Here is a 22,894-nt window from a genome sequence, read left to right as displayed (position 1 = left end):
CTCAATGGACATAATTTGCTACTAAGTACTAATTCACAAACCACCTCTTCTACCCGTCCCATTTTTTCACTGTCTCCATCTTAGATATCTTTACAACCCACATCTGTGGCCAAAAGGTTGGACAATTTACTCCTAGGATTCAATCAACATTGCTCTGAAACCAGCAAGTAGTAGATGACCTACAGTGGGCGGGGGGGGGGGGGGGGGGGGGCTTACTTTTCCACAATGGTGTGGCTGACACAGGAGAACCTGCAGTGTAAATTTGCATCTTTTCAGTTTTGGGATCCGAAGACAAATGACTATGAAACGAGCAACTATTATTCATTAAAAAAGGGAAACATTTATTATTCTAGTTTACAGGGTCCTCCATGAAGCATTTTGTCCAGCTATTTGATGAAGCAACCAAGGGGAAGGGGCATGGTGGAATAACATATGGAAAGTGACTTATTCGCAGCACATCTGCAATGAAGCACTGTGATCACAATTCTCAGTCTGTCAAGAGAGAGACAAGTTGTGGGTCTGCTGTTTTCATTGTAAGTATTTGCTAATATTTATTAATAGTAAAATAAATTGCACTTTAATGCAGGATTTTATAATCTATAAATCTTGGGAGGTAGGATGTGTACATCACCACTTGCCACTCAGCATTCACTCTGAACTTCCTTCTCTTGTTCTAACTCCTCTTCTACTGTGTTGAAATCAAGACTCTTTGTACAGTATCCTACTTTAAATCCCTTTTATTCCTCAGGACCTCAAATCCTCATCTCTCTTAGTTTTACTCTTTTCAACCTTGGTGCTATCCTGCACAACAGGTCTTGGCCCTTCATCTTCGGTTCTGAATAAAATGAAGATACACTTTTTTTATATAATAGTTAACCAAAGGAATTACCTTCCACTTTATTTTAATTTTTTTTTAATTGTTAAAAAAGTTCAACTGTCTGTTTTTCTTTCCCCAGTAAACAATCCCCCGCTTCATGCTGGAAGTTGCCATTTTTTGAGCAGCTGGTTTGTAATTTCAATATTCAGTTCACTGAACTCGGCCAAAGAGAAATATCACCGCCTCTCCCATATACAACATAATTTCGCAAAATTATTTTTATTTTCATCCCTTTTTATTTAATCTGCTAGAGGTAACAAGCTCACTTATCCACAACAATCTACATCTGCTATGAAGTAAAACATCATCTGCTGCCCACTCCAGTTTTTGCTATGTGTAATTTTGTTTTTAGTCTTTCATTTCACCATCACCATATTAGGAGGTGTAGTGTTAATCAGCAGATTCAATCTCATCAGACATTATCCCATCAATGATGGGTGTCAACTTGGCTCAAATGGCAGCACTCTCGCCCGAGTTAGAAGGTGGTGGGCAGAAAAATCCAGGTCGCCACTTCAATGCAGTATCAAGTAACTGCTTCATTATTGGAGGTTCCATCTTTCAGATGAGACATTAAACCAAGGCCCCATCTGCCTCCTCAGATGGATGCAAAAGCCTTGACTCAGTGGTAGCACTCTGACCTCTGAGTCAGACAGTTATGGTTCAAGCATATAATCTAGGCCAGCACTTCAGTGCAGTACTTGGGGAGTGCTGCACAGTCAGAGATGCCATCTTTCAGATCAGATGTTAAACCAAGGTCCTGTCTGTCCTCTCAGGTGGATGTAAAAGATTCCATGGCACTATTCAAAGAAGAGCAGGGAATTTTTCCGGTGTCCTAGCCAACATTTATCCCTCAACCAACACAACCAAGAATAGATTATCTGGTCACTTATCTCATTGCTGTTTGTAGGACCTTATTGTGCGCAAAGAATCATATCTTTCAACCAACATCCCAGACTTTTCCATTACCATCCCTGGATATGTCCAGTCCCACCGGCAGGACAGACCCACCAGAGGTGGCGGTACAGTGATATACAGTCAGGAGGGAGTGGCCCTGGAAGTCCTCAACATTGACTCCGGACCCCATGAAATCTCCTGGCATCAGGTCAAACATGGGCATGGAAACCTCCTGCTGATTACCACCTACCGCCCTCCCTCAGCTGATGAATCAGTCCTCCTCCATATTAAGCACCACTTGGAGGACGCACTGAGGGTAGCAAGGACACAGAATGTACTCTGGACAGGGAACTTCAATGTCCATCACCAAGAGTGGCTCGGTAGCACCACTACTGACCGAGCTGGCCGAGACTTGAAGGACATAGCTGCCAGGCTGGGCCTGCAGCAGATGGTAAGCGAACCAACACAAGGGAAAAACCTACATGACCTCGTCCTTACCAATCTACCTGTCGCAGATGCATCTGTCCATGAAAGTATTGGTAAGGGTGACCATCGCACAGTCCTTATGGACACGAAATCCCGTCTTCATACTGAGGACACCATCCAACGTGTTGTGTGGCACTACCACCGTGCTAAACGGGATAGATTCAGAACAGATCTACCAGCTCAAAACTGGGCATCCATGTGGCGCTGTGGGCCACCAGCAGCAGCAGTATTGTATTCCGGCACAATCTGTAACCTCATGGCCCGGCATATTCCTCACTCTACCATTACCAACAAGCCAGGGGATCGACCCTGGTTCAATGAGGAGTGTGGAAGAGCATGCCAGGGGCAGCACCAGGCATACCTAAAAATGAGTTGCCAACCTGGTGAAGCTACAACACAGGACTACATGCATGCTAAACAACAAAAGCAACATGCTATAGGCAGAGCTAAGCGATTCCACAACCAACGGATCAGATCAAAGCTCTGCAGTCCTGCCACATCCAGTCATCAATGGTGGTGGACAATTAAACAACTAACGGGAGGAGGACGCTCTGTAAACATCCCCATCCTCAATGATGGCAGGGTCCAGCACGAGTGCAAAAGACAAGGCTGAAGCGTTTGCAACCATCTTCAGCCAAAAGTGCCGAGTGGATGATCCATCTCGGCCTCCTCCCGATATCCCCACCATCACAGAATCCAGTCATCAGCCAATTTGATTCACTCCGTGTGATATCAAGAAACGGTTGAATGCACTGGATAAAACAAAGGCTATGGGCCCCGACAACATCCCGGCTGTAGTGCTGAAGACCTGTGCTCCAGAAATAGCTGCGCCTCTAGCCAAACTGTTCCAGTACAGCTACAACACTGGCATCTACCCGATAATGTGGAAAATTGCCCAGGAATGTCCTGTCTACAAAAAGCAGGACAAAACCAATCCGGCCAATTACCGCCTCATCAGTTTACTCTCAATCAGCAGCAAAGTGATGGAAGGTGTCGTCAACAATGCTATCAAGCGGCACTTACTCACCAATAACCTGCTCACCGTTGCTCGGTTTGGGTTCCGCCAGGACCACTCGGCTCTAGACCTCATTACAGCCTTGGTCCAAACATGGACAGAAGAGCTGAATTCCAGAGGTGAGGTGAGAGTGACTGCCACTTGACATCAAGGCAGCATTTGACCGAGTGTGGCACCTAGTAGGAGAACCTAGTAAGATTGAAGTCAATGGGTATCAGGGGGAAAACTCTCCAGTGGCTGGAGTCATACCTAGCACAAAGGAAGATGGTGGTAGTTGTTGGAAGCCAATCATCTCAGCCCCAGGACATTGCTGCAGGAATTCCTCAGGGCAGTGTCCTCGGCCCAACCATCTTCAGCTGCTTCATCAATGACTTTCCCTCCATCATAAGGTCAGAAATGGGGATGTTCGCTGATGATTACAGTGTTCAGTTCCATTTGTCTGGCGCAAATGTTACTTGCCACTTATCAGCTCAAACCTGGATATCGTCCAGGTCTTGCTGCATGCGGGCACAGACTGCTTCATTATCTGAGGGGTTGCGAATGGAACCAGACAAGTGCCAGGCAATGACCATCTCCACGAGAGTGAGTCTAACCACCTCCTCTTGACATTCAACGGCATTACCATCGCCGAATCCCCCACCATCAACATCCTGGGGGTCACCATTGACCAGAAACTTAACTGGACCAGCCACATAAATACAGTGGCTACAAGTGCAGGTCAGAGGCTGGGTATTCTGCGGCGAGTGACTCAGCTCCTGACTCCCCAAAGCCTTTCCACCATCTACAAGGTACAAGTCAGGAGTGTGATGGAATACTCTCCACTTGCCTGGATGAGTGTAGCTCCAACAACACTCAAGAAGCTCAACACCATCCAGGACAAAGCAGCCCGCTTGATTGGCACCACATCCACCACCCTAAACATTCACTCCCTTCACCACTGGCGCACTGTGGCTACAGTGTGTACCATCCACAGGATGCACTGCAGCAACTCGCCAAGGCTTTTTCGACAGCCACCTCACAAACGCGCGACCTCTACCACCTAGAAGGACAAGGGCAGCAGGCACATAGGAACAACACCACCTGCAGGTTCCTCTCCAAGTCACACACCATCCCCACTTGGAAATATGTCGCCATTCCTTCATCGTCGCTGGGTCAAAATCCTGGAACTCCCTACCTAACAGCACTGTGGGAGAACCGTCACCACACGGACTGCAGTGGTTCAAGAAGGCGGCTCACACCACCTTCTCAAGGGCATTTAGGGATGGACAATAAATGCTGGCATTGCCAGCAATGCCTACATCCCATGAATGAATAAAAAAAAGTGGCTGTCGCATTTCCCTACATTACAACAGCGACTACGCTTCAAAATACTTCATTGTCTGCGAAGCACTTTTCGACGTCCTGTGATCGTGAAAGGCGCTATATAAATTCAAATTCTTTCTTTCTAATAATGCTAATCTATAGCCAGCTAAGAGATATGAAAGAGTGTAAAATCTGGCCTACAACTTTTCCCTATGAGGAAATGTCCAGCTTTGCTTCGGCACTTTTCTACAGCACTGCCAGCAAAATCAAGAGCTTACAATAGAGGGAAATCATGCACAAACCTATGTTGTACCACTGTACTTCACTGTATCATCATGCCCCAGGAAGGCAAATATTTTAATTAAAACACTGGTGCAGCAAAACTGAAATCATGTTATTTTCAATCTGTGACCTCTGAAGGCCCTGACAGATTTCAGGGAAATTATGTAAAGCAAGCAATATTTTAAAACAGTTTTTCCAGTAGTATTTTGGGAACATTCAGGTGGTCATATGGGAATGGATCGGTCATTCAGAAATGAGCGTCAGTCCCTCCGATATGACAGAATTTATTGTAGCAGACTATGGAATTACCACTGTAGTTCTTGAACAAATGACAAGCAGCCATTTGCCAACTCCTGGGATAGGAGTATGTGAACCCCATCTAAATCCAAGCTCTCAACTAGCCACTCTACGTGGACACGTTTCATTAATGCTCAGCAAGGCTGCATAGTTCACAGATGCAGAGTTAGACAGATGGTCAAGTCCTATATAGTCAGGAGTGTTTCATGGGAGTATAAATATACTGATGGCAGGGCCTCTGTGGAGGGAGGTGCATGTGATGGTGAAAAATAAAGGTAAAGCATTACAAGCATCACCACTACTGAACCACGTGGAAAAGCCCCAAATGCAGGTCAAGAACATTTCAGCAACATAATTTATAAAACAAATAAATTCTGGTACAGCACTTATAAATAAATTCTTTAATTTTTTTTTTAAAAAAGCAGAATCTACTGGAGATGCACAGCAGCCTGGTGAGCATTTGAAAGAGAAAGGTAATGCAAGCTGGCTTTGCTTTTCATCTTAACAATTCTCATTTGACTCAAGGTCATATTTTGAAACTAACAGTAGACATTGAAATAACCAACATACATGCTTTTGTAGAGCAGATTAAGTATAGAAATATATTTCTGATGAAACGTTAACTCTTTTTCTCTCTCCACAGATGCTGCCTGACCTGCTGGGCGTTTCCAACATTTTCTGTTTTTATTTCAGGTTTCCAGTACCCGCAGTACTTTGCTTTTGTTGAAGTATAGAAATAGTTGCCCAAAGGGGAAAATAGGCATGTATTTGATACCTGGTCTTGTCTGTGAATTCTGGGTAATTTCTTCAGGACAGTTGGTAGCTGGACGAATAGAGCAGCTGCTGTTGTTCGAATCACTTACAGGGATCAGGGAGAGTCTAGCGCTATGCAAATGTAAGTAGCAATCAATTACACAGAAAAACACAGAAAAGCACTCAATTGTAGTGTCAGAGTATTATCTCAGGCAATGGTGAAAGCAACAGAAAACAAGGCTATAACTGAGGATTTTTTTTGAGGGGGGGGGAAATGGGGAATTCTCTCCCCCTCTCGTTTTATAGATTATAGTTTTGTGTTCTAAAGTCCCTGTTCACTATACTTCTCCCTCCGCAAAAGCGCACAGGCAGTAGTTTGGATAATGCTGCTCTGTGACCTGTAATATTGAATATGCGCACGAACAGCCAGAGTTGACTCACTGTCCAGAACATACTGGCTTAGTTTGGGAGTTCAACACGTGGAAACACCACAAACGTCCACACCCTACCACTCTACAGCACAGTGCACTAACAGAGTGTATGACCAGCCCAAGAAGTTTTCCAACCCAGCAGTAAAAACAGTATTTAGGGGGAAAATAACTTAGCAAGAGGCTCTCCATTCAAACTATTTTCTTTCCCTTGATGTAAATTCCAAATTCCCCAGTATCCGATCCAGATGGCAAGTAAGTAGCTAATTCCTCAGTCTCTTCCAACAACACTATTTAATCATCCATAAAAGCAATCCACATTGGTTCATCCGTTTGACTCTTTCCTTTTTCCCTTTTATAGGGAAATCCTGTATTCAGTATCTTTCTAATAATATAGCTAAAATCAGAAACTCACCATGTAGGAAACTGCAGACAAAACCACTTCACAGCAGAGTTTAATATCAGCGTTAGCCATCTGCTGCCTCTCCCCCTTAAGTTAATTGTTTATGGCTACACAGAGTTATACATAATGGGCCAGATTTTGCTGTGAGCGGTGAATGAACAGCACTAGCCGTTCGTTAGACTTGCACTTGCCCGTAGACTTTCCATCGGGTTTTGTAGAGCAAGTTGCTGTCAGTGGGAGAGCCAAGAGGCGCAGCACCCTCTACAGGGCATCTGGGACCTGTGTGAACAGGGCAAGCAACTGTGTGTCGTCTTAAACAATCAGATTGAAGAATCATTAATAAGCAGCACAGAGTCTGAACCAGGAAGTGTAAGTTAGAATCGTGAATTCAACGTCAAATCAGGTACGGAAAGCAAAATAACGAGAGGGAGAGAAAGATTGGATTGAGAGAGAGAGAGAGAGAGAGAGATAAAAGAGACAGAAAGAAAATGTAAAAATAAAAAAATTATTTACTTTTTTGTTAAATCTCCAACAATTAAAAGCTGAAGGAATGAGACTCCACACTCAAAAGTTAATTTTCAGTACCAGAGAGGTTTTTTGGCAGTGATTAAGACTTATCACACCGTTGAAAGGGTGCTTAGACTGGAATGGACAAGCCCTAACTTTTTGTGGCAAGTTTAGCCCGTATCTACATCAGTACAGGAACCTCACGCAGTTCAATACATTTGAATGGGGAGCCAGATGCTGTTTTCTCGCAGCTTACGGAGGAGTGGTGCATCTCAGACAGCAACTTCCAGATTTTCGCGTTTAACTGCACTTCTCCACTCGCCAGAAGTTACTGTCCGATTTGCACATAAATAATGGTGAGCACCGTTAGCCTCACCGTTATTTTCACAACAAAATCTGAGCCAATGTTTTATGTATATTCCTTCAATATCACCGGAAAATCTGTTTTATTCCATATGCTCTGCTACTTCATTCATAATTGAAGTTATTCATCAATTGTTGTATAGCAGTTCTTTGAAATTATTTTTTCTGCCCATTTTCCCCCTCTCTCCCAAGGGCATTCATTCCTTTCTGGGATATGGTTCCTTGTGCAACAATTGCTGTGTGGTCCCCTTCCCAAGTGCTCATTATTCAGGAGCAAGTCTGCCCAGCAAGTGTCAGTAGGCTATTCGATTGTGAGGGCATCACAACAGAGCCCAATCTTGTCCTCACCTGGTATAGATCAGTACTAAATTACATTGTCCATTTGCCCAATGAGCCAACAGCAGACAGGAAAAAAAAATCAGCATGGATTCCCATTTCTAACTTTTTCAATCCGCTGAAAGTTGGATAAGGACCAGATCAGCTCGCTGTGATGTTAACATAATGAAATGGCCTATATGTTACCAGATTAATCACTATTTTTATATACAAAAGAATGGAAACCAGAATTTCAGGATTCCTTTCAGCAAAAACTTGCCCATTCCTGCTATTATTGACCCTGGATTGTTGCAGTGCGGGGTCGGGGGGGTGGCAGAAAGAGAAGCCTTTATATTTTAGTTTCACAGTATCAATGCAGGCTGCAATTCTGTTTTTTTTTAAAATTCCACCCCTCCCTCATTTTCTGATATTTTCTGCTGGGTCTTACTGACTTCTATTTGTCACTGGCTGGACACAGAAATTAGATATTCAATACAACGGGGTGGCATCACCTGACACCGACCAGCATCTATGACTCCACCCTCTTCTTTTAATCAATTCTCCTCCTCTTATTTAATGCAGCATTTACAATGTATACTTTATAGAGGACTACAATTAATCTTGTTTCTCCAAATGAAGCAACCGTGTAACTCAGTTACGGAAGACAGTAATTACCGAGCATGTACCACAGGAAACAGTGAGTGAAGTCAGGCGCATGTCTTTTTTAATCACTAATTCCATATGTGAAATCTTTTTTCGGGGTTATCTGAATTTATAGAAATTTCCTTTTCAAACTCGAGCAGTTCATATTTTCTTTGCATAAATTTGGGCTGAGTAGGGGTTTAATACAACTGCAATTCATTTCACATCAATGGGATGCAGAGGATGTAGCTTTGTCAAGCTGTCCCACTCTTCACGAGGAGGACTCTAGTGCAGAGTGCTTGAGAGCAAAACACATTTTGGAGATACATTGCAGACAGAATAAGAGATGGAAAGCCTAGGAAGAGACAGATGAGCAAAGAAACCACAAGCACCAGGTAAATAGATGCTATCTACAGTTAGCAGGAAAGTGCATTCCCACTCAAAAATAGTCCCTGAACTGACACCAAGGCACTTTACTGTCTGCTAGAATACCCGCATAAATGGTATATGTTCTGCAAACAAAAAACTGCCCAACTTTCCACTGTCCCACTTGAAACCATCAAAGTTAGGCAAGAGAGGGCACTTTCAGTCCAGTCTGGATTGTATCTGAATCTAAATATCAGGCGAAAGGACAATGTTCTATCCGGCTGCCATACTATAACAATTTACCTGCATCTCCAGGGTTGTGTAGCAATTCGACTTGGTGCATACAGAAACGATTGTTTGATTGCCTTATTTGGTGTGGAACTGAATTTATAACAGGGTCGAGTTGTATTAGCGTTTAAAAATTGTGAGCTCTACCGTTCTCACTATTTCCTCTTTTTGTTCATTGCTCTTTGCCATTATGAAATAGTCTACGCTTTTTTCATCACTTCAGTGGCTCTGAGCTATACAGTTATCAGGAAGTTGCATCTTCCCACACCGGACCTTCAGTCCTGCACTTTTTAAAGAATAGAGGAATTCATGACTTCACTTCAGACAGAGATATATAGGTTTCACCATGTGCCATCTTTCTGATAGGATTCTCAACAAGCTGCAGGAAGCTTCCACTTGCACCTTTCTATTTTAGAAGTACTGACTCCTACTAGGAAAGAAAATGAACTCCTTTCAAAGCATAAGCCACATTAAGAGAACTAAATAGACAGAGATAAGAATAAACTCATTGCCTGTAAACAAAGGCAGATTTATCAGAATTAAATCCAGGAGTTAGTACTTTCACTGTTCATCATGCTGACACCATGGGCTCAATTTACAAGCTGGAAGTCCCGCTGGCAATTAAAGCTGGCGGGGAGATATTTAAACCACTGAATCAACTAGTTAAAGTCATTAAAAAATTAATAAATGTAATTTAGATTGAAGGCAAGCGATTTCAACTTTGCCTCAACGTGTTTCCCGTGCCATGTGAAACACGCCATGGTGATGGAGTTGTGTTTCAGCCGGCAGCCATATGGACATTTAAATCCCTGTTTGACAGATGGAGATAAAAGGTGAGTTATTGCAGCAGGGTGCTCGGTTCTCTCAGACAAACATTTGGCTGGGAGATCTTTGTGTTTAGACTGAGAATTCTTGGTTTCCACTCAGAATTGTTCTGTTTACACATATTTACCAACTTTCCAGACCCCCTCAAACTCATACCATCAGGATGGAGGGGGCACCATGGCTGCATTCACTAGTACATCTGAGGACGAGGAACATCAGCATCCTAGCCAGGCACGGCGTGCACTTCCGCCACTTGGAGCTCCACAAGACAGTGTTGCACCACAGGCACCTGCACAAGAACACAGAGGAAGCGATGTCACAGGAGGCACTACCCTCGTCAGAGGGTCTACAGACCAAGGCTCAGCTTCCTGGACCTCTCTGAGGAGCAGTGCATACAGAGGTTAAGAGTGAGTCGCCAGGTGATCGCAGACATCTACAGCCTCCTTCATGTTGAGTTCTCCCTGCTGGGCCTGGCGGCATCTCATTACCCATCGCAGTTAAAGTCAACACTGCCTTCAACTTCTTCGCCTCCAGATCATTCCAGGGTGCCACTGAAGACACTGTCTGGGACTCTCAGTTGTCTGCATACAAGTGCATAAGGCAGGTCACCGACGGCTTGTTTCGCAGGGCCTCGCAATACGTCAACTTCCCCATGGACGACCTCAGCCCGACTGGAGTGGGCAGTGGGATTCCACTCTGTGGCTGGCTTCCCACCTGTACAGGGTGCAATCAATTGAACATATATAGCAATACGAGCACCTCCACAATAGCCAGGACTGTTCATCAACAGGAAGGGATAGCACTCCATCAATGCTCAGCTCGTTTGTGCCCACCACAAAAGATTTTTTCACTTGTGTGCCCATATTCCCTGGCAGCTGCCACAATTCATTCATCCTGAGGGAATCCAACATCCCGGGCCTTTTCCACGCACTGAACACCCTTAAGGGCTGGATCCTCGGGGACAAGGGATACCCCCTGCACACGTGGCTCACGTTTCCTCTGAGGAACCCCATCAATGAGCAACAGCTTCGATACAACGACAGCCACATCGCCACCAGGTCTATAGCTAAACATGCGATAGGGCTGCTCAAGTTACGATTTTAGTGCCTCGATCGTTTTGGGGGAGCGCTTCAATATACACCAGCGAGAGTGGGTCACATTATAGCAGTGTGTTGTGTCCTGCACAATATGGCACAACAGAGAGGGGTACCGGTTGAGGAGGCCCCATCCCCTCATGCGCCATCCACATTGAGGAGGAGGAACCCATAGGCGGAGCAGCGGCTCACCTGGCTGCTCATGAGGCCAGGGAGTCACGCATATGTGAACGGTTCTTGTAATATCAGAAAGTGAGAGAGTCCAGTCCTCACACCACTGGAAAGAGTAGCGCCAACACCAGCACCCCTCCCCGCACAAAACAGTCCTGCAACTACACATACAACCACTGTAAAGTGACCCACTGGGTGGCATCAAGTGTCACCATTCATGATGAAGCACATGAAAGGGTGCTATCACAAAAGCCAGTCAAGAATGGGCAAGACGTGGTAGTAGTGGTGAGAATGATAACATTTAATGTGACTTTAACAAAAAACAAATATAAACGAAAAACATGACAGTCTGTCAGACACCCTTGTGCATACCCTTCGTGATCACAAATCCTTAGCCTTTCTCTTCCTACAGCTTCTAAGTGGTCCATCCACTGTGGCTGCAGCAGAGGTAGTGGCAGGTTGCTCATGTCCATGGCCGGACTGCTTAGATGCTTCCGGCCTGCGCCCTCTGGGTTTTGGAGCCTGTGAGGGCCCCTCTAAAGATTGCTCCGCTTGCACCTGTGCAGGGGCAGACTCGGCCACCTGGAGAGGAGGCAGAATTGCAAGTACTGGTTGAGAGGGGGGCATCGGGTGAGACGTAGGAGCGCTTTGATTGGCTTCCCCGCTTCCATGTCCCCTCTCACCATCATCCTTCTCCTGGACCAGGCCCACATCACTCCTACCACCCTGCTGGAGAACAGTTTGGAGGACACGTAAGCCCAGTTGTAAAGTTTCTGTCTGCCTGTTTAAGGCGGCAGAATGTTCTTCACCGTGAGTCCGAAAGGCCATTGTCAGGGCCTGAATGGACTCATTTGTGAGCCGTGCTTGAAGCTCAACGGAGGCTAGCCTTCTCTCCATCGCAGACATTCCCGCACTAATCTGCAACACTATCTCAGACAGTTGCTCACGTCCCTGTGACACTATCTCAGAGATTCTCTCCCGTACCTGTGCCACCACTCCACTAATGCTGGAATTGGACTCCTCCATCCTCTGGGCTATTGTGGAGCGTGTGCGTGGCACCTGTTCCAGTACCTCGCAAATGGACTGCTGTCCCTCGATTATTATCCTTTTAAAAGAAGACCCCCGGGGTTCAGCATCTGCGTCCAACTGAGCAGAGCCTGAAGACGAGTATGCACACCAACGCGGACTCTCCACAGCTGCCCCTGCCACCAGTGTCTGTTCGTGCTCACTTGTGTGTGGTGACTCACCAGGTGCCAACCCAACTAACTGAGGACTAGGACCCACCGAGGTGTGAGTTTCTGTGCTGGTGGGTGGTTCGCTAAGATGTGATGGTTTGCCTTCAGAGGCCGGCAGGTCCTCTGAGGAATCGCCCTCTGCCGTCACTGCGGTCATTGAAGGGCCTGTAAGAGAACAGAAGGCAATATTATTCATCATCACAGATGTGTCATGTTGCGATGAGCGTACTGAGGTGTTCTACGTTGCAAGCATTGTTAACATCAATTCATGTTGTGTGTGATGAATGTTAAAGTTGTGTCACCAGACATTTGTGGGGTGCCAGTCTCGGCATTCCTGAGGGACAGGCACACAAGGATGAGGCTGATCTCCAGGGCCTCCTCCTCAGTGTCTGTGAGGACCACTATTTGTTGTGGCCCCCTTCCAGTCCTCGCACTCTCACGTGCATTTTACGCTCTCTTCTAGAAGGGGAGAAAGTACAGACATGTGAGTGAGTGATGGTGAAGTGGCCAACCGATGAATGCATTGCTTTGGGTGAGGCTGACCATGAAAGAGATGCATCAGAGGGTGAGTATGAGACAGAGACATCACATTGGATCAGGACTGGGGTGAGTGGTAGTGGTGGGGTCACAAATGGGGAGGTGAGGAAGTGCTCAGGAGGTGCAGGTAAGTTGAGGATGAGTCTCAAGTGGGTGTTAGGAGTGATGTGGGATTAGTCTTGGCAGTGCAGGATGTGTTTGGGGGTGGGGGGGGGTGGTGGGCAGGGGTGATGTGCAACACGGAATGTAGGAGAATCAGTAAGTGTACTCACTTTTGCTGACCTGGTTAGGTCATTGAAACGCTTCCTGCATTGGACCCAGGTGCAGGATATGTTGCTCCTGCTGGTGACCTCCACTGTCACCTCGAGCCAGGCCTTCTTGGTGGCAGAGGCAGGGCGCTTTCTCCTGTCGGCCGGGTAAAATTGTTCCCTCCTCCTCCTCACCCTGGCCAGTAGCAGCTGAAGTGAGGCACGCTGAATCTTGGAGTAGCCTTGCCCCTGTGCTGCTCCATTATGTCTTCTGGCTCTTTGCTCCAGCAAAATCCATTGGAGCAATGGCCCTTTAAATCCAGATGCTCCAGCTGACAGCCTTTTCATGCGGGTGCGCAATCCGCCACTGTGCAGCTTTTGGATGGCAAACCCGGAAACAAGATTATCGGCCACCAATTAAGTCGCGATCGCGTGGGGAAAGGTAAGTTTTTATTAGTTGGGGCAGCGCACCCATTGACCCCACCCCCCGCCGCCATTTTAAAATTGAGCCCCATATGTTCTTCCATTATATTGTCTTTAAAATGCCTAATAATCTCACACTCTATTTTATATTGGTACACTGAGGCAACTTTAAGAGTAATTGCTCCCTATAATTTGAACATGAAGCATTCTGCACTCATTACATTAAAAGTGCATGTTTACATGAAATATTAATTTTCCAGTACTTGTCAATCTGATTTTTAAAAAACCTCAACAGGCATACCATTTCTCCAGTATGTTTATTCAAAGCCTTTCTCCAGTCAGACAACAGGCAGAGTCCTGTACTACTATCACATCACAGTCGCTGTTATTGTCGAATGCCATTACCATGTTTTGAAGCTTACAATTTCCAAAAATCACTGCCTTAGCTTAAACAGTAGCAGGGAACTGGCAGGCACATCATTTTATGATGGATATTGGTGCGTAATTGCTGAATATTCAGATTTGACTTGCAAGCCATCAGAATTGTATGCGTGACAAACACTATTGAAATTTACATTATTAAAATATTTAAACTCAATTATTTCCCCATGCTAGTCTCTAGTTTTTCCTCTTATTCATTTACAGTTTAGACAAAAATAAAATAATCCCACATACTGCACAATCACAAACTTTGCATGTCTAAAAATATACCTCTGCATTACGAGCATGCATCTTATCTTCTCCCTTCTCTACACCACCCAATTGGTTCAATTTCTTCCCCCAAATTACACAAGGCCTTAGAGGGGGCGCAGAAGAGATTTACTAGAATGATTCCAGGAATGAGGGAATTTAGTTAAGGAGAGACTGGAGAAGCTGGGGTTGTTCTCCTTGGAACAGAGAAGGTTGAGAGGAGATTTGATTGAGGTACTCAAAATCATGAAGGGTCTACACAGAGTAGATAGAGGGGAACTGTTCCCATTGGCAGAAGGGTCAAGAACCAGAGGATATAGATTTAAAGTGATTGGCAAAAGAACCAAAGGAAAAACTTATTTTTTTACACAGCGATTGGTTAGGATCTGGAATGCACTGCCCGAGGGGGTGGTGGAGGCAGATTCAATCACGGCCTTCAAAACGGAACTAAAAAATTTGCAGGGCTACGGGGATAGGGCGGGAGAGTAGGACTAGCTAGATTGCTCTTGCATAGAGCCGGCACGGACTCATTGGGCCAAATAATCTCCTTCTGTGCTGTAACCTTTCTATGATTCTATGATTCTAAAATGTCAAAGACACACATGACAATTCCAGAAACTTCATGGTTCTTAGTCAGTGGCATGAATCCTCTGATTACTGTGTTCCCAGAAGCTGCTTCTGTCAAATGGAAATGAATATTTGCCTTTTTAATGCTTACCTTAAAGGAGCGTTGAAAGTTTTTCAGTTCTGTTATCTTGCTCTGCATTACCATATCTGCCAACTGCGTGACAAAGTAAAATTAGTCATATTTTAGTGGAACTAGTCAAATAAGAATTACAAAGCAACACTGCCATTCGGCCCAACAGGTCCATGCCGGTGTTTATGCTCCATACCCTATCGACATATCCTTCTATTCCTTTCTCCCCCGTCTATTTATCCAGCTTCACCCTAAATGCATCTATACTATTTGCCTCAACTACTCCTTGTGGTAGTGAGTTCCACATTCTAACCACTCTCTGGGTAAAGAAGTTTCTCCTGAATTCCCTATCGGATTTATTAGTGACTATCTTATATTTATGGCCCCTAGTGGAAACATCTTCTCTGCGTCTACCCTATCAAACCCTTTCATAATCTTAAAGACCTCTATGGCTACAGCAGATATTATTCACGCCCTAATCAGGTAGTCCTGATGCTCTGTATATTCCCTAGGCAAAGAGTCCATCAATAATAGTTAACAGTTCAACAAGTGCATTCTTAATTTTTTTCCTCGCTCCTTCCCCCAAAGGTTTTTTGAAATATTAAATCAGCTGCACATTGAACATTAATAGCCTCAGTACGCTCTGTAGTCTTGTGCCATAACTTTTTTTTTTGTTTGTTCATGGGACGTGGGCATCGCTGGCAAGGCCAGCATTCATTGCCCATCCCTAATTGCCCTTGAAAAAATTGGTAATGAGCCCCCTTCTTGAACCACTGCAGTCTGTGTGGTGAAGGTTCCCCCCCACAGTGCAGTTAGGTAGCGAGTTCCAGGATTTTGACTCAGCAACGATGAAGGAAACTGATATTTCCTAAATCATCCCATATTATTGATGGCACAATCCAATAGCCACACAGAATAGATGGCCAGGGATGAATAATGTAATAGGGTAATGGGCATCTGTAAGGGAATCCAGGCATTAATCCTACTGAGGGCTTCAAGCAGTTGATACAGACAATAATAAGGGATACGTACAGTGATATTTTTACCCTGTAGAGATGTTCAGATGGTTTATACAGAGACTAATAGATAACTAAGTAAATCACTAAGCTGATCTAATTGATTGGCTGTAAAGAGTTCAATTTGTTGAATTCTTGCGAAATTGTCATTATTCACCCTTGTTAATACAAAAATTCACGCAAATGAAAAATAAGGTGAGGAAGGTTGCCTCATACAATCCTTTATATAGAGAGGTGTTGGTAATCCTTCAATAGGAATTTAGTTTTAACACGCATGCAATGGAACAAGAGTGAATAGCATACTGCATCACAAGACAACCTAGCCCTTAATCTGTTTTTTGGCACATTTTCACACATAGTACTGATTCATACGATTAGTCACAAGATTAGGTAGGGAAGTTAATGGCAGGAGATGAAAGAAGTAAATCAGCATACATAGAGACTGTTGTCCACTGACAGACTCAACAATAACCAGACAACTGATTTTTTTTCACAAATCCATAAACTGCCCACAGCAAAGAAGCCTTCTCTTTCAGCCTGATACACAGGAACAGGAGTAGCCATTCAGCCCTCGAGCCTGTTCAGCCATTCGATTAAATCATGGCTGATCTGTATCTTAACTCCATCTACCCGCCTTGGTTCCGTAACCCGTAATAGCCTTGTCCAACAAAAATCTATCAATCTCGGTTTTTAAATTTTCAATTAGCCCCCAGCCTAACAGCTTTTTTTTTGGGGGGGGGGCGGAGGAAGGGAGGGGAAAAGAGAAGAGTTCCAGATTTCCACTACTCTTCGCCACTGTTTTTTCTGCCCCATGATCAATTCTGCACACCTCCTGGCTGTCCATTCCCATGGAAATACCTCCAGCAGTGCATCCTCTGGTACTCCACCCTTCAAATAGCTTCTGGACTCACTTGCCCTCCACACCTATCTCCAAATCTGGACATCAGTTTGTCGAAGCACCAAGCTGACGCCACCCTATCTACGTCCACTTTATCCCACCACAGGACCCCTGATTTTAACTTTGGACTCCCTCCTATTGTCTCCTCTCTATTCCCTGTTTATCACCAGGATATATCTATCCCAATCTTGCTATGTAACCACATCTATGTAACTTGAGTTTCCCTGTGTCTATCCGCGTGCGCATTTTGGCTGCCGTACCAGACCTGAGACCATCACTTCTATTTCCCCTTTTTTAGGAACATAGGAACTGGTCAAAGAGGTAGGTTTTAAGGAACATCTTAAAGAGGGAGAGAGGCTGAAGGAGGCAAATCAGAGACAAATTTGGCCCCAGAAGCAGGTAATTTGAATTTATCCATACATTTTTAATCCCCCCTGCTCTCCACAAGGACACATACCAGTATTGCCACAGGGTTCAATATTCAGAACTAGACCTAAACTACATTTTGCAGTTCATCCATCACATCATGACTGATGCAATAGATCAGCAGTTATAATTCCACAACCAATGCATACATACTGCGCTGTCCAGTGTCTGAAAACTGAGGAAGCTACTCATAATTTTGTAAGAAATTGCCTCTAACTATCTTTGGTACAGTCGCTATATTATGTCTGGGGATTTTTCCCCCAACAAACCTACATCTCTGCCTGCTGTTTGTCAGCCTAGCCTTAACTTCAAGTCCTGACCTCACAACATCAAAATATACTAGCTGGAACCAGTCTATCTTCTCCCATAGTGAGCATCACATGATAATCTAGATAAATCCTCTAATCCCAAACTGACAAATGGTGGAAGACGGCTGCAAAAGTGACTATTCACTTACAAAGGAAGAGTTCATAGAAACAGTCACACCGCAATTACATTTTGTGTAAAAGATCACTCAGTAATATAAACTGCAGCCGGGATTGCAAATCATAAGAGCCTGAAAGAAAATGCAACTCGCACACTGGATTCCTGACAATTCTCCCGTGGCGTTGCTCACAGCTCCAAGGTTCCACCGTTGATTGCCAGGGGACTGGGATGTAAAAGAGGGGAAACAGAACCCACCGGGAATGATTATTTATCCAATGCACAATAATTCCAATGTCCATATAAATAGATGTCTTTCTTTTTTTCATATCTTTGACATATTTCCTATAATTCTATCAGCAATGAAAAAAGAAGGAACACAGCTCCTTTAAATTACTAATTAGACACTAACAAATACAGAGATTTGCATGCATTAAGCAAGACGCAAAACACATAAACCTCAATATTAAGATCATAACCTGAAGAACAAGAAAATGTCATTTGACTCATTGAATCTCACCTCTCTATCATAAATACACCCTTCGAATAATACAAGTTTAGTTTCATTGTGAAGTGATTTGCGCCTAGCACAGACACTAAACTTACACTGTAAATCACGAGACACGGCTCAGCCTGATTCTGGAATAAAGTGGTGTCAGATTCCCATGGAAGTGTAATAACGTTGGATTTGACAACTCAGAGTGTAAATCAGAGTATTCTGAAACCTAGTTTACAAAGTGCACAGGGAGTACGTTGGACTCTAAGCACATTTTAAACCAACCAGATTAAATCTTGAGATCGTGTCAACTTTTAAAAGGGAGCGCTGCGTAATCTTGTATCCATGCAGGTACTGAGTTCTTTTATGAACAGGATGATAAAGAACTGCAGGCAAAAGCCACAAAATGCAAACATAGTATTGTCTGGTTGAAACTCGAACTGCAGCTATCGGTCTCGTAATATTATTACATCCTGAATGTCCCAGCCTAGCGATCAACTGTGTTTTGAACACGCCTAAATTCTGCACCTCTACTACACTGCTTGGGAGATTGTTCAAGACATTTTATCACGCTTTGAATTAGCTACTTTTTATATCTCGATTCATTTTTCACTAGATTATATTTTTGATCTGTGCCTTGACATTTTAAATTCATATTAGCCCAGTAAGTAATGCAAGCACCAGACTTCAAATTCAGATGCTTAACATACCATTTAGTAGAATTTATGTCCTCAATTTATCTACAAACCACTTTTTCCACTTCCCTCAGAGTCTGATGCAAAGTTTCACACGGAGTTTATCAGTAGATCCAGTACTGAACTGAAAAAAGTTTTTAAAACAAACCCAAATGAAATACGATAATGCACACCGATTTAACAAGAGATTCAGATTACAGTCACTTAAGTAATGGCAGCTTTATTACAAAGACAAAATTTGAAAATCAGCATTCTGAGCCATTGTACAATCCACTCTAACTTTGATACGGATACCGATTGCACCGTGATCAGGGGAACAGTTGTTGAATGTTGAAACAAGTCCCAGTGATGCAACTACCGCAACAGACTAAAATCCACGGGTTTTCTTGCACTCATCAGAAATTTTAACTTTCCCACAAGGTTCCCTCCAGTTGGCATCATTTGTCGTTTTGTTTTAAATCTTGGTTCATGTCTTTCAACAAACAAAAAAAAAAGTGAAAGAATAGGATGAAGGATCATAGCAACGCAAGATTTACAGCGAGTTGCAGCTTTTACCACACCAGTGTTGCAGAATGTGGTTTCACCCCATCGAAAAAATACATCATTTGCAAATCAAAGGGAATCAGTATCGTGATAAATGCCCCCGATACACCTTTTATCTCGTTGATTAAACTGAACTCCCGGTCCTCTCCCGGGCAGGCGGTCTTTTGGCTGAGGCGGATCAACGTCTCTCTCTGTGCGCCGGGTAAAAGAAAAAGACTAATCAAAAGTCATCAAAACCAGTTTAAAAAAGGGCGGGAGGAATAAAAAGGATTTGGGGGAGGGGGGTGTTGATCAAAAATTAAAATCACATCAATCAACTGAGGTTAGGAAATAAAGTGTGGAGTTTCTTACAATATAATTGTAATGGGCTGAGAGAAAGTTGGCGGCCGGTAACCCGGGACAACCCACCGGCTCCGGTCTAACACTGAGGCACAGCCTCCCACCCTCACACACCAACTGAACCTAGACCCTCCCGTTTAACAGTCTAGCGAGTTAATCTGAACATTAATGACTCCATTTATCATTACCTGGAAACTCCGTCCATAAGGACCAAGCTCGGCTTTTGACAGCTTCCGCCATCTTCCTCCCCTATACCGCTATCGCAAAGCGCTTTCCCAGATTGTGGACTGTACGAAGTGACCCGCGTCTATCGGCCACCGTAGCGCCGCCATGTTAGAACGGTCAGTGAGCAAAATGGACCGTACGTTAACGCCATCTTGTTAAGGTCAAATATACCACACTGCAATTAAACGCCTGTTGAGTCTTATTTCAGTGTGTCTCACTGTAAAAAAAATGAATGATAATCTCTAGTTGGTTTTGGTTTAAAATGCAGATCTTCCAACTCAAGGAATGTAACAGCCCAACCCCTAAAACTGTTCACTGTGGTTACCCCTCACTCCTTTGGTAATTGGCTGCATGTTAACCCTCATAAAATTTTCCCCAGTTAGAAGGTCTGAAAATTCAATATCTGAAAATCTAAAATTACATAGAATTACATAAAGTGTATCGCCTACAGTCACAATTTTCAAGGGGTGCTTTTATGCACCATCCAAATGGAGCTCTCAATGTACTGCCACTGTGGAGCTTTAAAATAATCACTGTTGTTTGTTATTAAATTAGTTATAATCTGAGTCACTTTTGTAGGTCATAACTGTCAATGTTACATTTCCCCAATATTGACAACAATACAAAAATCATGAGGACTAGCACAATCTGACCTCGCCAAACAGGAAATGTCCTTATGGCATAAATGAATTATGGGAGTGACACTGGCTGGTTTACAAAATTTAGATGATCATTGTTTCTCCTATGACTAACACTTAAAACTGCAAATCAAAAGTAACTAGGTTAGGAAGTTTAAGTCATACTTTTTTTGCCCAAGAAATCCTGCAGGCAGCCTGCTCTCAGACCTCTGTCAATGCTGGCAAAAAATGCCACACAGCTGATTTCCCTATGGGAAATCACTCTTCCCAATGATCAATGATTTGGCAGTAATCAGAATCAGGGGTTTGCCATCACTCTGCTTTCATCGTCTTTGAGAAACTAAAATAGCCTAATTCTGGATTAAAATATATTAATTTCTTTCATTGCCTTTAACATTAGAAATCTGGAATAAGAAATTGAGTTTTGTTTGTCTGTCTATACCAGAGCAATGGTCTCTTCTACAATCTCTCAGCAGTGTACAGTAGCAAAGAAATCACAGCAGATTTTAATGGGTGATGTTGCTGCTAAATGAGAATGAACCTTGGCACTTTCTGCTCAGCTCACACAGCGAGAACAACTATCATCATAAAACACTCTTCTCAACTTCTCCTCTAAGTATGTGATTAAATGTTATGCTCATTACTGCTACCACTGTGATTTATTTCTCTTATGGTAGAGCAGAGAGAGTTTTACCCTTCACTTGAACCATACTAACCTGATCTAGGACTGTTTGCTGTTGACACTGCTGGTAAAAAGCAAAATGTATCCAATTTCATAACACTAAAATCCTTCACTGTGATTAGCACAAAAATTAACTGAAAAAAAACATAGGATGATCAATAGAATATGTTGTAGGCAGTAAGGAAAGGCAATAAAGTAAGTTCATTTTCAAGCTCATTATAATTTCCCTGTAACTTCTTCACTTGTGAGTTATGCACTCAACCTCACTCATGGAGATATTATTAATGCTGCTACTGCTAATGAGGTCGTAGAGTATGTCCAATATCTGCATTATTTGAAAATGATCATGCGCTGAGCTTTTTATTTCTTTCAACATAGGCATGTACTTAAAGCAAGGTCAACACAGCCTGTGTATAAATACTGAAATCATATGTGAACAACAAAGGATGTATGCAAAGTTTTAAAAAATATTTTCTTTTCATTCTTTATTGTTTGTCTCCAGGACATATCATGGCCACTAGCATTTTAGTTTCATAAATAAGAGCATAGAGTACAAGAGTAAAGAAGTAATGATAACTTTATACAAAACATTGTTTAGCCAAAGTTAAGAGTGTGCAGTTTTCAATGCTCCATTATAGAAAGGAAGTTAAAGCCATAATGTACAGAGTAAAAGATCCATGATGGGAACCTATATTTATAAGGAGAAACTTGAGGTACAAGGATTATTTCCACTGGAGCAGAGAAGGCTGAGAGATCTAATAAAGGTATTTAAAATGCTGAAGGGTTTTAATAGAATGAATAGAGAAAGACTATTTCCTTTGGCTGGGGATGCGGTGATGAGGGCTCATTAATTTAAAATTGTCACAAAGGGAGTGAGGAGAGGGGTCAGGAGAAATTTGGTCTTGTAGAGGGTTGTTGGAGTGTAAAATTAACACAAGGAGTGATTGAGGCAGACAGCATTAAATAAATATTTGAAATATAGGGCCATGGAGATAGTGTGGACAGTGGGATTAGTTTTTGGATTGCACTAGTAGTGTCAGCATGGACACAGTAGGCTGTAAACATCTATGGCTCTTTGGTTCTAAGACCACAGCCAAAAGGACAGACAATGTCACACTGTAACCAGCTGTTACATGGTGTGCAAGAGTGGCCCAAGGTGATTCATGCACTGATTTTGCTTCTCCCATGGCTAAGTTTTTGGTCACTACTAAATACCTTCCCTGATAGCTCAACTATAATTCGAACTCACCATTTGGGGAATCATGAAGACAAGCTTTTGTTCTTTGGCACAACACTTTGGAGCACAAGCTTCCTCTGACAGGTGCTCCATGTTAAGCAGCAAACATTTAGGAACCTAAGCAGCTGCCATATTGAG

General features: G+C 43.4%; 1 protein-coding gene across 2 annotated transcripts in view; it reads right to left on the bottom strand.

Annotated features, from left to right (window-relative positions):
* Nucleotides 1-20,407, bottom strand: part of LOC137324978 (MAP kinase-interacting serine/threonine-protein kinase 1-like) — a 65,964-nt gene extending 45,557 nt beyond the window's left edge. The window contains exons 1-3 of one of the 2 annotated variants that reach the window (XM_067989675.1): nucleotides 20,163-20,407; nucleotides 15,160-15,222; nucleotides 5,929-6,038 (exon numbers count right to left, since the gene is read on the bottom strand). The gene's annotated coding sequence lies outside the window, so the exon portion shown is untranslated. The remainder of the gene's footprint in view (nucleotides 1-5,928; nucleotides 6,039-15,159; nucleotides 15,223-20,162) is intronic. The other variant, XM_067989673.1, reaches the window with a different exon arrangement.
* Between the last annotated feature and the right edge of the window lie 2,487 nt (nucleotides 20,408-22,894).

This window comes from Heptranchias perlo, chromosome 9, assembly GCF_035084215.1.
Source record: "Heptranchias perlo isolate sHepPer1 chromosome 9, sHepPer1.hap1, whole genome shotgun sequence".
NCBI lineage: Eukaryota > Metazoa > Chordata > Chondrichthyes > Hexanchiformes > Hexanchidae > Heptranchias > Heptranchias perlo.
This window is presented reverse-complemented; position numbering and strand designations above follow the sequence as displayed.